The sequence below is a fragment of the Salvelinus namaycush genome, chromosome 6 (assembly GCF_016432855.1).
Source record: "Salvelinus namaycush isolate Seneca chromosome 6, SaNama_1.0, whole genome shotgun sequence".
Lineage (NCBI taxonomy): Eukaryota > Metazoa > Chordata > Actinopteri > Salmoniformes > Salmonidae > Salvelinus > Salvelinus namaycush.
This window is the reverse complement of record NC_052312.1, coordinates 24,755,345-24,771,952: the sequence shown is the minus strand read 5'-3', so window position 1 is coordinate 24,771,952 and position 16,608 is coordinate 24,755,345.

The following is a 16,608-nucleotide window of genomic DNA, read 5'->3' as shown; positions in this document are numbered from 1 at the left end:
TCAGCATGGAGTGTGTCTGAAGTTACACATCACACTATTACAATAGTGTGACTGTTTTCAAATAAAATGTTTCATATATTTTCTTAAGCATCCTCTGTATTATGTGCTTATTGTTTAATGCTTAAGGAGCATCCAGTACTGCTGGAATGTCAATTTTTTTGTGAGAAATTACACGGGTCACTCAAAACATTTACAAAGTATTTATAATGTATAAATAGATCACACTTTAGATGAGGCCACGCAAAAATACTAATGATTAGTAAATGGTTTATAAGGACCTACATTAAATATCTGCTCAATTATCTTATGGATCATTATTCAATTATTTTAAAGTTGTGTATAAATGTGTGAATAACTAGGTTGCTAACATTTTTAAAAAGTATTAATAAATGATGAATAAACTATTTATAAATACATTATAAATGCTTTATTACGTGGAGTTATTATAAAGTGCTACCCAACTTCTTACATACATGTTTCTAAAATGTGAATATGTTGGGGGAAATAGAGCTCTTACAATTCAAGTCTTTTTTTTGGTTATATTTGTCTTTATTTTGATATATAACACAATGTTATGTTTATTTCCTGTAGGATAAGAGAGGCAGCTAAGACCCATAAACTGGTAGAACAGGAGTTAGCCCATGCTGTCAATGCTAGTGCCATGGTCCTCACTGAAGCGTTCCCCTCCAAACCATCCAGCCCTGAGGTAAGACAACTACACTACCCAGCAGCCACTACACTAAACTACACCACCTAGCAGCCCCTCGGAATGCAATGAACTACACTACCCAGCAGCCACCCGCAGGAACAAAAATGACATTACCCAGCAGTGACCTGCGGAGACATAAAACTACACTACCCAGAAGCCACTCTGGGGAAAACACAACTACCCTACCCAGCAGCACTCCCCAGCAGCACTCACTAAACTACACTACCCAGCAGCCACTGTGGGGAAACACTTTGAGGGGCAACAAAACTACACTGTCATGGGTTACGATTAACTCCTAACCCGAACCTATAGTAATTGAAATGCTGTAGTACCCGATACAATAGTTTGTGTATGTTTTATCTCTTCAGTGTCTGAGTCGCAGTACAGCAGTGGAGATTGTGAACAGCAGTAAAGTCCTTCAGCTGGAGACCAGGATGCTGCTGGAGGGAAAACTACTGGTATACTATAAACTCTACCACTGCACTATAGCCAACCCCAACTAGCCTGAAATCCAGAACCTGTTTTGCTAACATTCCATTCATTGTACTCCTTGTCATTGCCATATTGTTTTGCATGACAAGGCGTGGGAAGGAGTGGAATGATAGCAGAACAGTTCCCAGGACCCAGGCTAAACCCAAACCTTACTGTGCTGGATCAGACATTTTATTTTCACATTGTCCTTCCCAGCAAACATGGTGAATTCGTGAACAGACCAACCCAGTGCAGATTAGGCTAATTAGCTCGGTTCTGTTTGGTTTGGCTCAGTAGTGTGAAAAAGGTTTCCTAATAGATAATGTATGTATATTTTACTGGTCTCTTGCCCCCCCCGCTCTCCTCCCTGTCCCCCCCTCCCGCTCTGTTTTAGCTGGACTCTCCCCAGGAAGAGGACCTTCTCTCTACTCTCAACTCTCTGAGTGCTGAGCTCCACAAGCTAGATGACATACACTGGATCTGCCCTGCCATGCACTGCTCAGAGGAAGTGGATGTGAGTGTGTGTGTAAGGCAGGGTTTCCCAAACTTGGTCCTCGGGACCCCAAGGTGTGCACGTTTTGGTTTTTGCCCTATTCAAATAATCAACTAATCATCAAACTTTGATCAGTTGAATCAGCTATGTAGTTTTGGGGCAAAAACCAAAACGTGCACCCCTTGGGGTCCCGAGGACCAAGTTTGGGAAACCCTGGTGTAAAGGTTGGGGGTGTGTTTGTGTGTCTTTGGTAAAGTTGTCTGCTCAATTTGTACCCGACCTGGGTTGAAATACATGTGTATTTGTTATTTAAAATGTTTTTTTGTCTGTGTATTCTTTCTATTTTTATTTGTTTTTTAGTGGTTATTTGTAAAAACTAAATAGTCTGCCAATTTCAAATACTTCCTTGAATACTATTTGAAACCCTTTTCAAATTCCGTCAAATATTATGCTCTAAAAGGCATGGCACTTCCTACAGAATTGGACTCTTCACAGTGTTATGCTGGCATGTAAACGGTTCAAAGGCCGCCATACTGGAGAATGCATTGCCAGCACATACAGTCTGCGGAACTCTTGGATCACTACAAGATCTCAACCAAAGTCAACACCGTGGTCAACGATAACGCCAATAATATGGTTGTTGCCTTTTCTAATTTTGAAGACGACACATCCTCTGAAGAAGAGGATACTGATGATGAAGTGGAGGAAGGACTAAGTTCCACTGACCTTGATGAAGTTCACTTTCCACAGCATGAAAGATGCTTTTCTCACACACTACAACTCACTGTGAAATATGTCTATAAATCTGCAGATAACCACAACAAAGCCATTTCCAAAGCCTCCAACATTGTCTCCCACTACAGCAAGTCAATATTTGCACAGGATCTCCTTGAAGGGGAGAATCGTCTGCAACCAGCCACAAGGTAGAACTCTCAACCGAAATTATTCGTTCAGTTCTCAGTGCTTGATGAAGAAAAGCTTGACACTGCCTGTCACCAAGTTATCTATGTACGAGACGTATGTCCTCGCTGATGTTGTGGACATCCAAACCCCCTTTGAGGTTGCCACAGATAAAGTGCAAGGATCTGACATTGTCACAGCCAGCTACATCATTCCATGTATCAGTGGACTGACTAAACAGCTCCTCACTTGCTCTACCAGGTAGAATGGAAAGCTTGTCAAAAACCTGGAAGAAGTTGACAAGCGCCTGACTGTTTATGAGCATAAGAAACCATACCAGATTGCCTCAGTCTTGGATTCACAATTTAAACTGGCATGGTGCAGTGCCACTTAGAAGGCTGCACTTACTGCAGACATCAATGATCTTGCCGCAAAGTTTACCGGCGCAACACTGATCCTCTGAAATTCTGGAAGACACACAGTCACACGTGCCCAACACTGAGCAGAGTTGCTGCTGAGTACCTACACGTCACAGCATCCTTCGCAGCTGTGGAGCAGCTTTTCAGCATTGGAGGGCGTATCTTCATACCAGATCGCAGTTCAATGTCCAAGGAGCTTTTTTGAAACCCTGATGTTTTTGAAATGTAACATAGCATCTCTTTCATGAGACACCAAAGTATAAAGTATGGGCCGCATATTGTGATGAAACAGTGAAATAAGTCCTGTACATGTTAAGTTTGTTTGTTATTTTAAATAAAACTATGTACATTCACAACTATTTTCAAATACATTAAAACAAAAAATGATAATACCATCTTTCATATACTTCCAAAGAAATGCATTTGAAGTAATTGTAAATACATGCCAATACTTTCCAAATGGTATTTTCAAATACATTCCAATATTCAACTACTTGTTTTTTTTTCAAATTAAGGTGATCTAAATACTTGTTTTGAAATCTATTGAAAAGTAATTGAAATACCTACAACAGTATTTGAACCCAGGTCTGATTTGTACAGTGGGGCAAAAAAGTATTTAGTCAGCCACCAATTGTGCAAGTTCTCCCACTTAAAAAGATGAGAGAGGCCTGTAATTTTCATCATAGGTACACTTCAACTATGACAGACAAAATGAGGGAAAAAAATCCAGAAAATCACATTGTAGAAGTTTTTATGAATTTATTTGCAAATTATGGTGGAAATAAACTTTTGTTATTGACCAAATACTTATCTCAATACTTTGTTATATACCCTTTGTTGGCAATGACAGAGGTCAAATGTTTTCTGTAAGTCTTCACAAGGTTTTCACACACTGTTGCTGGTATTTTTGCCCATTCCTCCATGCAGATCTCCTCTAGAGCAGTGATGTTTTGGGGCTGTTGCTGGGCAACACAGACTTTCAACTCCCTCCAAAGATTTTCTATGGGGTTGAGATCTGGAGACTGGCTAGGCCACTCCAGGACCTTGAAATGCTTCTTACGAAGCCACTCCTTCATTGCCCGGGCGGTGTGTGTGGGATCATTGTCATGCTGAAAGACCCAGCCACGTTTCATCTTCAATGCCCTTGCTGATGGTAGGCTTTGTTACTTTGGTCCCAGCTCTCTGCAGGTCATTCACTAGGTCCCCCCGTGTGGTTCTGGGATTTTTGCTCACCGTTCTTGTGATCATTTTGACCCCACGGGGTGAGATCTTGCGTGGAGCCCCAGATCGAGGGAGATTATCAGTGGTCTTGTATGTCTTCCATTTCCTAATAATTGCTCCCACAGTTGATTTCTTCAAACCAAGCTGCTTACCTATTGCAGATTCAGTCTTCCCAGCCTGGTGCAGGTCTACAATTTTGTTTCTGGTGTCCTTTGACAGCTCTTTGGTCTTGCCCATAGTGGAGTTTGGAGTGTGACTGTTTGAGGTTGTGGACAGGTGTCTTTTATACTGATAACAAGTTCAAACAGGTGCCATTAATACAGGTAACGAGTGGAGGACAGAGGAGCCTCTTAAAGAAGAAGTTACAGGTCTGTGAGAGCCAGAAATCTTGCTTGTTTGTAGGTGACCAAATACTTATTTTCCACCATAATCTGCAAATAAATTCATTAAAAATCCTACAATGTGATTTTCTGGATTTTTTTTTCTAATTTTGTCTGTCATAGTTGAAGTGTACCTATGATGAAAATTACAGGCCTCTCTCATCTTTTTAAGTGGGATAACTTGCACAATTGGTGGCTGACTAAATACTTTTTTGCCCCACTGTACATGGATTGACAACAGCAGAAGTCATTTTTATTCAACCACACCATTATTTATCTTCCTCCCTCTATTCTTCCCTTTTCTGTTCCTCCCTCCCTCTTTCCAGGACTCTGTGAGAGTGAGTGGTAAGAGTAGTATGAAGCTAAAGATGATGCCCAAGGTGAGGAAGGAGAGAGAGAAGCTCCACAAGCAGATGTCCAACAGCTCTCTGTCGGGTAAGGATCCAGGCGAGTCCCTGCTTTAAGGCCTAACCTCCATACAACCACAGCCACGCTATTATATTGTGGCCTGGTCCAACACCTCTCTGTCGGGTATGGATCCAGGCAAACCCCTGCTTTGAGGCCTAACCTCCACAGCCACAGCTTAGTACATTGTGGCCTGGTGCAACGGTCAGGTAAGAGTCTAGGCGAGTCCCCTACTTCACGGCCTGCTGGGGACAATCAGGCTCCAGATATGAATACCCCTGGCCTGCTCTAAATGCTGTGTAGCTGTATATTGTAGCTTCTGTATGTTTATTTTCTCTTGTTTGATTCTGTTTCTCTTTGAGTTCACCTATGCATGCTCGTGGATTCGTGAACTTTCAGTGTCCATGTCAGTGGTGGCTGGTGGCACTTTAAATTGAAGGACGGGCTCATAGTAAAAGCTGGAACGGTATAGATTGGACTGTATCAAACACATTGACTCCATGTGTTTGATACCATTCCATCCATTATTATGTGCCCGTCTTCCCCTCAGCAGCCTCTTCTGGTATGTGAACTTTCAGTGTTGGTGTGTTTTCTTTTTTTATATCTATATGTGTGTTTCTTTGCGCTGGTCTGTCTGTGTGCGTGTGTGTCTGTGTCTATGTCTGTGTCTGTGGCTATAGCGGAGAGGTGGGAAAGTGAGGAGGTAGCTGCGTGGCTGTACTCTCTGGGGTTAGGGGAGTACAGAGAGACTTTTCTCTCCAGGGACATCCAGGGCTGCCAGCTCTCACAGCTGCAGCGGCACGACCTCAAGGTACAGGAGGACCATCGGAAACTGGGTGCCCATTTTGGGTATAGGACTAGGCATCCATTTTGGGTCTAAGGCATAGTGTTACTTCCAGTTACACTGGAACTGTGCATGGCCTTCTTGAGTGTGTGATTTTGTAATCAATTTAAGTGACATTTATGCTTTATGAATGTAAGGTATACCGTTTTATACTGAACAAAAATATAAAACGCAACATGTCAAGTGTTGATCCCATGTTTCATGAGCTGAAATAAAAGATCCCAGAAATGTTCCATACACACATAAATCTTATTTCTTTTTCTTTTTCTTTTTTTTATATCCCTGTTAGTGTTAATTTCTCCTTTGCCAATATATTCCATCTACCTGCCAGGTGTGGCATATCAAGAAGCTGATTAAACAGCATGATCATTACACAGGTGCACCTTGTGCTAGGTACAATAAAAGGCCACTCTAAAATGTGTAGTTTTGTCACACAACACAATGCCACAGATGTCTCAAGTTTTGAGGGAGCATGCAATTGGCATGCTGACTGCAGGAATGTCTACCAGAGCTGTTGTCAGAGAATTGAATGTTAATTTCTCTACCATAAGCTGCCTCCAACATTGTTTTAGAGTATTTGGCAGTACGTTCAACCGGCCTCACAACCGCAGACCACGTATAACCACGCTAGCCCAGGACTTCCACATCCGGCTTCTTCACCTGCAGGATTGTCTGAGACCAGCCACCCGGACAGCTGATTAAGTATTTCTGTCTGTATTAAGCTTTTTTTTGTGGGGAAAACCATATTCTGATTGGCTGGGCCTGGCTCCCAAGTGGCCCCTGCCCAGTCATGTGAAATCCATAGATTAGGACCTAATTCATTTATTTCAATTAACTGATTTCCTTATATGAACTGTAACTCATTGTTGAAATTGTTGCATTTTACATTTATATTTTTGTTCAGTATATTGATTACTTTTCTATCAATGACTTGCTTACTCATTGTAGAAAGATGATACCCCTATTTCCCACTTCAGAAGTATCAGAATCAACTAATAAGAAGCTCTCTACGCAAATAACTCACGTTCATTTTAGCTTGGAGTTCCAGAGTTTCCAACGTGATGTGAATGCGGCTAGGGCGTCATGCCCATAGGGGGTACAAGGACACATGCCCCCACAGATTTGTCCTGTAATAATAATAATAAATATATTTATATATACAGTACCAGTCAAAAGTTTAGACACACCTACTCATTCCAGGGTTTTTCTTTATTTGTATTATTTTCTACATTGTAGAATAATAGTGAAGACATCAAAACTATGAATAAACACATATGGAATCATGTAGTAACCAAAAAATATTTTATATTTGAGATTCTTCAAGTAGCCACCCTTTGCCTTGATGGCAGCTTTGCACACTCTTGGCATTCTCTCAACCAGCTTCATGAGGTAGTCACCTGGAATGGTTTTCAATGTTAAACATTCATTTGTGGAATTTATTTCCTTCTTATGCGTTTGATCCAATCAGCTGTGTTGTGACAAGGTAGGGGTGGGTATACCCTATTTGGTAAAAGGCCAAGTCCATATTATGGTAAGAACAGCTCAAACAAGCAAAGAGAAATGACAGTCCTTCATTACTTTAAGTCATGAAGGTCAGTCAATCCAGACATTTTCAAGAACTTGTTAAGTTTCTTCTAGTGGAGTCGCAAAAACCATCAAGCGCTATGATGAAACTGCCACTCATGAGGACCGCCACAGGAAAGTGCATTAGAGACTTGCTTGGGCTGAATGGCGCCAGAGGAGATGGCTGCCGTTTTACAAACCCCTAATCAATTGTGCTATTGTGTTTTTTGCGTTATTTGTAACTTATTTTGTACATAATGTTTCTGCTACCGTGCCTTATTACCGAAAAGAGCTTCTAGATATCAGGACAGCGATTACTCACCCCGTACTGGAGGAATACTTTTTCTTTAACAAGTCGGATGGGAAGGATTTACTACAGACGCCCGACAAGGCCCTCATCCCCATCATTCGCAGGAGAAAGAGACAGAGATATCCACGACAAAGGTCTGGGTGCCTTGTAAGGATCCGACGGCGAGCGGGTAATCTCCCTTTAACATCGGTCCTATTAACCAACGTACAATCAATGGAAAATAAAATAGACAAACTACGATCACATATATCTTAACGGGACATTAAAAACTGTAATATCTTATGTTTCACAGAGTCATGGCTGAATGTCGACATGAATAACATACAGCTGGCGGGTTTTAAGCTTTTTCGGCAGGATAGAATAGCGGCCTCTGGTAAGACAAGTGGTGGCTGTCTATGTATATTTGTAAACAACAGCTGGTGCATGATATCTAAGGAAGTCTTGAGGTTTTCCTCACCTGAGGTATAGTTACTCATGATAAGCTGTAGATCACACTATTTACCAAGAGAGTTTTCATGTATATTCTTCGTAGCTGTCTATTTACCACCACAAACCGATGCTGGCACTAAGACCGCACTCAATGAGCTGTATACAGCCATAAGCAAACAGGAAAATGCTCATCCAGAGTCGGCGCTCCTAGTGGCCGGGGACTTTAATGCAGGGAATCAGTTTTACCTAATTTCTATCAGCATGTTAAATGTGCAACCAGAGGGGAAAAAACTCTAGACCACCTTTACTCCACACACAGAGACGTGTACAAAGCTCTTCCTCGCATTTGGCAAATCTGACCATAATTCTATCCTCCTGATTCCTGCTTACAAGCAAAAACTAAAGCAGGAAGCACCAATGACTCGGTCATCAAGAAAGTGGTCAGATGAAGCAGATGCTAAGCTACAGGACTGTTTTGCTAGCACAGACTGGAATATGTTCCGGGATTCTTCTGATGGCATTGAGGAGTACACAACATCAGTCACTGGCTTCATCAATAAGTGCATCTATGACGTCATCCCCACAGTGACTGTACGTTCATACCCCAACCAGAAGCCATGGAATACAGGCAACGTCCGCACTGAGCTAAAGGGTAGAGCTGCCGCTTTCAAGGAGTGGGACTCTAACCCGGAAGCTTATAAGAAATCCCGCTATGCCCTCGACAAACCATCAAACAGGCAAAGCCTCAATACAGGACTAAGATTGAATCCTACTACACTGGCTCTGACGCTCGTCGGATGTGGCAGGGCTTGCAAACTATTACAGACTACAAAGAGAAGCACAGCCAAGAGCTGCCCAGTAACACGAGCCTACCAGACAAGCTAAATTACTTATATGCTCGCTTTGAGGCAAGTAACACCGAAACATGCATGAGAGCATCAGCTGTTCCAGACGACTGTGTAATCACGCTTCCCCGTAGCCGATGTAAGACCTTAAAACAGGTCAACATTTACAAGGCCGTAGGGCCAGACAGATTACCAGGATGTGTGCTCAGAGCATGCGCTGACCAACTGGCAAGTGTTTTCACTGACATTTTCAACATGTTCCTGACTGTGTCTGTAATACCAACATGTTTTAAGCAGACCACCATAGTCCCTGTGCACAAGAACACTAAGGTAACCTGCCTAAATGACTACTGACCTGTAGCACTCACGTCTGTAGCCATGAAGTGCTTTGAAAGGCTGGTCATGGCTCACATCAACACCATTATCCCAGAAACACTAGACCCACTCCAATTTGCATACCGCCCCAACAGATCCACAGATGATGCAATCTCTATTGCAGTCAACACTGCCCTTTCCCACCTGGACAAAACTAACACCTATGTGAGAATACTATTCATTGACTACAGCTCAGCGTTCAACACCATAGCACCCTCAAAGCTCATCACTAAGCTAAGGGCCCTGGGACTAAACACCTCCCACTGGATCCTGGACTTCCTGACAGGCTGCCCCCAGGTGGTAAGGGTAGGTAACAACACATCCGCCACGCTGATCCTCAACTTGGGGCCCCTCAGGGGTGCGTGCTCAGTCCCCTCCTGTACTCCCTGTTCACTCATGACTGCATGGCCAGGCACGACTCCAACACCATAATCAAGTTTGCCGATGACACAACAGTGGTAGGCCTGATCACCGACAAGACAGCCTATAGGGAGGAGGTCAGAGACCTGGCCATGTAGTGCCAGGACAACAGCCTCTCCCTCAACGTGATAAAGACAAAGGAGATGATTGTGCTCTACAGGGAAAGGAGGACCGAGCACACCTCCATTCTCACCGATGGGTGGAGCAGGTTGAGAGCTTCAAGTTCCTTGGAGTCCACATCACTAACAAACTATCGTGGTCCAAACATACCAAGACAGCCGTGAAGAAATGACTTAAATGTAAATGTAAGAAGGCACAACAAAACCTATTCCCCCTTAGGAGACTGAAAAGATTTGGCATGGGTCCTCAGATCCTCAAACGGTTCTACAGCTGCACAATCGAGAGCATCCTGACTGGTTGCATCACTGCCTGGTATAGCAACTGCTCGGCTTCCGATAGCAAGGCACTATAGAGGATAGTGTGTACGGCCCAGTACATCACTGGGGCCAAACTTCCTGCCATCCAGGACCTCTATACCAGGCGGTGTCAGAGGAAGGCCTTAAAATGGTCAAAGACTCCAGCCACCCCAGTCATAGACTGTTCTCTCTACTACCACACGGCAAGCTGTACCGGAGTCCCAAGTCTAGGTCCAAAAGGCTTCTTAACAACTTCTACCCCCAAGCCTTAAGACTCCTGAACAGCTAATCAAAGGGCTACCCAGACCCCTATTTTACATTGCTGCTACTCTCTGTTTATTATCTATGCATAGTCACTTTAACTCTACCTACATGTACATATGACCTCAATTACCTCGACTAACCGGTGCCCCCGCACATTGACTCTGTACCGGTACCCCCTGTATATAGCCTCGCTATTGTTATTTTACTGCTGCTGTTTAATTATTTGTTACTTTTATTTTCTATTTTTTACTTAACACTTATTTTTCTTAAAACTTCTTAAAGCATTGTTGGTTAAGGGCTTGTAAGTAAGCATTTCACTTCGGCGCATGTGACAAATACAATTTGATTCGATTTGAAACATGAGCAATGGACATTAGACCAGTGGAAATCTGTCCTTTGGTCTGATGAGTCCAAATTTGAGATTTTTGGTTCCAATCGCTGTGACTTTGTGAGAGGCAGAGTAGGTAAACGGATGAACTCCGCATGTGTTGTTCCCACCATGAAGCATGGAGGAGGAAGTTTGATAGTGTGGGGGTGCTTTGCTGGTGACACTGTTATTTTTTTAGGCACTCTTAACCAGCATGGCTACCACAGCATTCTGCAGCGATACGCCATCCCATCTGGTTTGCGCTTAGTTGGACTATCATTTGTTTTTCAACAGGACAATGACCCAACACCTCCAGGCTGTGTAAGGGCTATTTGACCAAGAAGCAGAGTGATGGAGTGCTGCATCAGATGACCTGGCCTCCACAATCACCCGACCTCAACCCAATTGAGATGGTTTGGGATGAGTTGGACCGCAGAGTGAAGGAAAAGCAGCCAACAAGTGCTTAGAATACATGTAGGAACTTTTTCAAGACTGTTGCAAAAGCATCCCAGGTGAAGCTGGTTGAGAGAAGGCCGAGGTGTGCAGAGCTGTCATCAAGGCAAAGGGTGGCTACTTTGAAGAATATAAAATATATTTTTATTTGTTAAACACTTTTTGGGTTACTATATGATTCCATATGTGTTATTTCATAGTTTTGATGCCTTCACTATTATTCTACAATGTAGAAAATAGTAAAAAATTAAGAAAAACCCTTGAATGAGTAAGTGTGTCCAAACTTTTGACTGGTGCTGTATATACACTACCTTTCAAAAGTTTGGGGTCACTTAGAAATGTCCTTGTTTTTGAAAGAAAATGACATTTTTTGTCCATTAAAATAACATCAAATTGATCAGAAATACAGTGTAGACATTGTTAATGTTGTAAATGACTATTGTAGCTGGAAACGGAAGATTTTTTATGGAATATCTACATAGGCGTACAGAAGCCCATTATCAGCAACCATCACTCCTGTGTTCCAATGGCACGTTGTGTTAGTTAAACCAAGTTTATCATTTTAAAAGGCTAACTGATCATTAGAAAACCCTTTTGCAATTATGTTACCACAGCTGAAAACGGTTCTTCTGATTAAAGAAGTAATAAAACTGGCCTTCATTAGACTAGTTCAGTATCTGGAGCATCACCATTTGTGGGTTCGATTACAGGCTCAAAATGGCCAGAAACTCGTCAGTCTATTCTTGTTCTGAGAAATGAAGGCTATTCCATGTGAGAAATTGCCAAGAAACTGAAGATTTGGTACAACGCTGTGTACTACTCCCTTCACAGAACAGCACAAACTGGCTCTAACCAGAATAGAAAGAGGAGTGGGAGGCTCCAGTGCACAACTGATCAAGAGGACAAGTACATTAGAGTGTCTAGTTTGAGAAACAGACGCCTCACAAGTCCTCAACTGGCAGCTTCATTAAATAGTACAGGCAAACACCAGTCTCAATGTCAACAGTGAAGAGGTGAGTCCGGGATGCTGGCCTTCTAATCAAATCAAAGTTTATTTGTCACGTGCGCCGAATACAACAGGTGTAGACCTTACAGTGAAATGCTTACTTCCAGGCTCTAATCAATAGTGCAAAAACGGTATTAGGTGAACAATAGGTAGGTAAAGATATAAAACAGACAGAGTTTCAAAGAAAAAGCCATATCTCAGACTGGCCAATAAAAAGAAAAGATTAAGATGGGCAAAAGAACACAGACATTGGACAGAGGAAGATTGGAAAAAAGTGTTATGGACAGACGAATCTAAGTTTGAGGTGTTCGGATCACAAAGAAGAACATTCGTGAGACGCAGAAAAAAATGAAAGCTGCTGGAGGAGTGCGTGACGCGATCTGTCAAGCATGGTAGATGCAATGTGATGGTCTGGGGGTGCTTTGGTGATGGTAAAGTGGACGATTTGTACAGTAAAAAGGATCTTGAAGAAGGAAGGCTATCTCTCCATTTTGCAATGCCATGCCATACTCTGTGGACGGCACTTAATTGGAGCCAATTTCCTCCTAAAACAGCACAATAACCCAAAACACAGCTCCAAACTATGCAATAACTATTTAGGGAAGAAGCTGGTATTCTGTCTATAATGCAGTGGCCAGCACAGTCGCCGGATCTCAACCCTATTGAGCTGTTGTGGGAGCAGCTTGACCGTATGGTACGCAAGAAGTGCCCATCAAGCCAATCCAATTTGTGCGAGATGCTTCAGGAAGCATGGGGTGAAATCTCTTCAGATTACCGCAACAAATTGACAACTAGAATGCTAGGCTGTAATTGCTGTAAATGGAGGATTATTTGAAGATAGCAAAGTTTGAAGGACACAATTATTATTTCGATTAAAATCATTATTTATAACCTTGTCAACATCTTGACTATATTTCCTATTCATTTTGCAACTCATTTCATGTATGTTTTCATGGAAAACGAGGTCATTTCTAAGTGACCGCAAACTTTTGAATGGTAGTGTATATGTTGTTGTCGATGTTTCTCTGTAATATTTCTAGCCACCTAACAATTTTATGAAGTTGGCTTAAGCTAGCTCAGATAGATTCCCAATCTCCCAACCTCAACTAGCTACCAAAAAGCCATTTCAGGCTATCAATCAAGTTATAGTAGCTAGCTTGTCTAACTATGTTAGCTGGCATACGGGCTGGCAAGGTTGGTAGACTTTAGAAAAGCAAGCAATAACTAAATGTACTGAATAAGACTCACATTCCTTTCAATCTTTTACCCAGATTTTAGCCGAGATACAGAGAAGCGTATTTAGTTTTAGATACAGACGGCTCAAGAGGTATACTTAGATATGCAGATTTTTTGTTGTTGTTGACATAGCTTAATGATTATGGCTTTAGATTTCAGTAAAAAGATGTCAGGTGTTAAAACAGGGGCCTAGCCCCCCTTCTGGACCACCCCGAACCGTCCTCACATACTTTTTGCACCCTCAGATTTTTAGGGTGCATAACGCCCCTGAAAGCGGCACAAGTTACTTAAGTTGATATAAAGTTGATGAAAACTAACGATTTTGAAAAACAGTGAAACATTCATTAACATTGTGTAAAAAGGAGAAATGTTGATTGTCTGTCCATCTCTCTCTCTCCCACAGGATCTTGGGATATTAAAGGTGGGGCATGTGAGACGGATCCTTCAGGCAATTGAGGAACTTAACGAGGAGGCTTAACAAGACACCTGTCACTATGGCAACCGGAGGGGGGATAAATTATTCAACAATTCAATGACCCTCTCCCATTCAGCTATCACCTCCCCCTTGATTCAATGTTCTCCATTTTGTAATCAGGGAGGAGTTGTTTTTAATGAGGGGCGTGGCTTTGCATTGCATCACCGTTTGGTGTGCTTCTTGATAGTCAAAGTGGCCAATCAGAGAAGAGGAAAGAGTTTCTAAGCATATTTTGTTTCCTTGATGACGCAATGTGTTTACGTAGGCGGTGCTGTCCTTTGCATGACGGGAGTGGACATTTTGTTTTTATTCTTAGATATATCCTCTTTTTGGGGTTTAGGCTACCCTTCCTCTTTTCTCTCTTGACTTTCGGGACTTTTTAGTTTCCTCGAGAAATCTGAAGTTTGAGGACATCTTTGTTGGAGGACATCAACAATAACGAAAAACAAAAAACTATGTAAACAACATCTCAACTTATTCTCATCTGATGAACTGGAGACTTAAAAATGTGAAAAGTTTTTTTATTGAAGGGTCATATTGAGGAATGTAATACATGTGGACTGAATATGGTACTAATATATTGGCCTTGCTAAAGTACTTACCATAATATCTGTAATATATGTACAGTAGCATCTTATGTCCAGCTACTACAGTACTCACTGTAATATCTACGGCTAGCTACTACAGTACTTACTGTAACATCTAAGCCACGATGACCTCAATGTGTCCCTGCATGCCTTCCAAGTTGGATGAAGTAGCCCATTGACACTGATCTAAGATCCGTCTAAGGTTTGCATTATCCCTCCTTGTGGTTATGCTAAGGTTTTGAGGAGGGAAAGTTGATCCTACATCTGTGGTTAGGGATAATTTATACCATCCCTAACCCCTACGCTGGAATATAAATGCAGTGAGATTTTTTAAGTTTTCTGTTGTAGAAATTGAGTAACATTTTATTTTGAAGGTCTGGTTATAAACAGCTTATAAACTTGTTAATAGATAGTTCATGTATAGTTTTTTAACTGTTAACCGCTATATCGTTCTATATAATTTATTCATGTATTTATGAATAATAGTTTTGGATGAAAAGAATATATATTACAAAGACCAGTATGCCGAATCATATATAGTTAAACCATGAACAAGATATAAGTTAAGTTGTATCATTAAGTTAAAATAACATGTATTTAATTCATTCAATGCAGAACAAGCTATGTATTAGTCATTTAATAGTTAAGTAATGGTGTTTATTATCAGCCTTCCAGATAAAGTGTTAGCTATGATTGTCCTACTGTACCAATAGCGTGCTTGTCCTGCTGTTATTGCTAGAGGCTTTAGTGATGTACCTGTACATGTGTGCCAAGTTTTAAACGACATATGATGATTGTGTGTGTGTGTGTGTGTGTGTGTGCAAACGACACTGTGTGTGTCATTCATTTCAAAGTTTACTGTATCTTGCCTTGCACTTTACAAAGAGAAACGAAAAGAAAAAAAATGTGTGTGTGAGAGCGACGTGTGCGTGTATGTTGTAAAGTGATCGTTCACTTGTGTTTTTATTGCTATGGAAACGGTCGCTCTCCCTTGTATTTATGACACATCTATACAGAGATCAATGTGTGTTAATTAATAATATGTAACATATAAATATAACCAAACGAATGTTAAAGTATATTATATATACATAATAGATATTAAATGTTTATTCACTTGTCAGGGGTTGTTCTACTGTACATGCTCTCAGGGTGGCAAAATTCCAGTAATTTCTTCTAAATTACCAGGTTTCAAGAAATCCCGTTGGAACATTTCCGGATTTTCAGAAGTGAATACGCAGAAAACCCCAAAATTCTGGGGATTTTTGGAAACCCAGGAATTTGGGGAAAGTTTACAGAAATGTTCAACCCTAATGTTCTCACTTTACACATCCTAATCTCATGGAAGACTGGATTCTGAAAAATGTTGCTACACCGTTACTCCAACGCTATGCCAACGATTCCTTAGCTGCTGTTGTTGCGTCTATGGCACGACGCTAGGATATCAGTATTGAAATCTTGTGTGACATAACATATATAGTGGTCAATCGCCAAGGTACTGAGAGGTATGGAGAACAATGCAACAACGACTTAACGATCAAGTCAAGAGGAAACGTTTTGGAAACGTTTTGTTGGACAACATGTAACATGCCACGGTTATGTAACAGTATTTGACGGCAAGTTTTTGTGAACGCACGCCGCAATGCGCAAAGCTGGACTCGATGTTGCACGTTGTTTGTTCAAAGATGTTTAATAATAATAATCTTGTGCTGTTAATTCGTTGTACTGGTTGATCTCTGTAACCAGGCTGGAAGGTCAGCCTTTGGGCCTAAAAATTATTCCTTGAAGTCCTAAGTGTCAAGATGTTGTATATTATACTATTTAATGGTATCAATTGATAAGGAGGATGTTAATTGTGATTCAAATCTTGAATGTAATCTTGAATTGTGATCAAATCTTGAATTGTGAATCTTTGAACTCATCATGTATTGAACTTGATTGAGTGTTCCCAAATAGATATACATTATGCTCCATCTCAGAGCCAAACTGTTATTTTGACAGTTTACTCGACATAAATGTT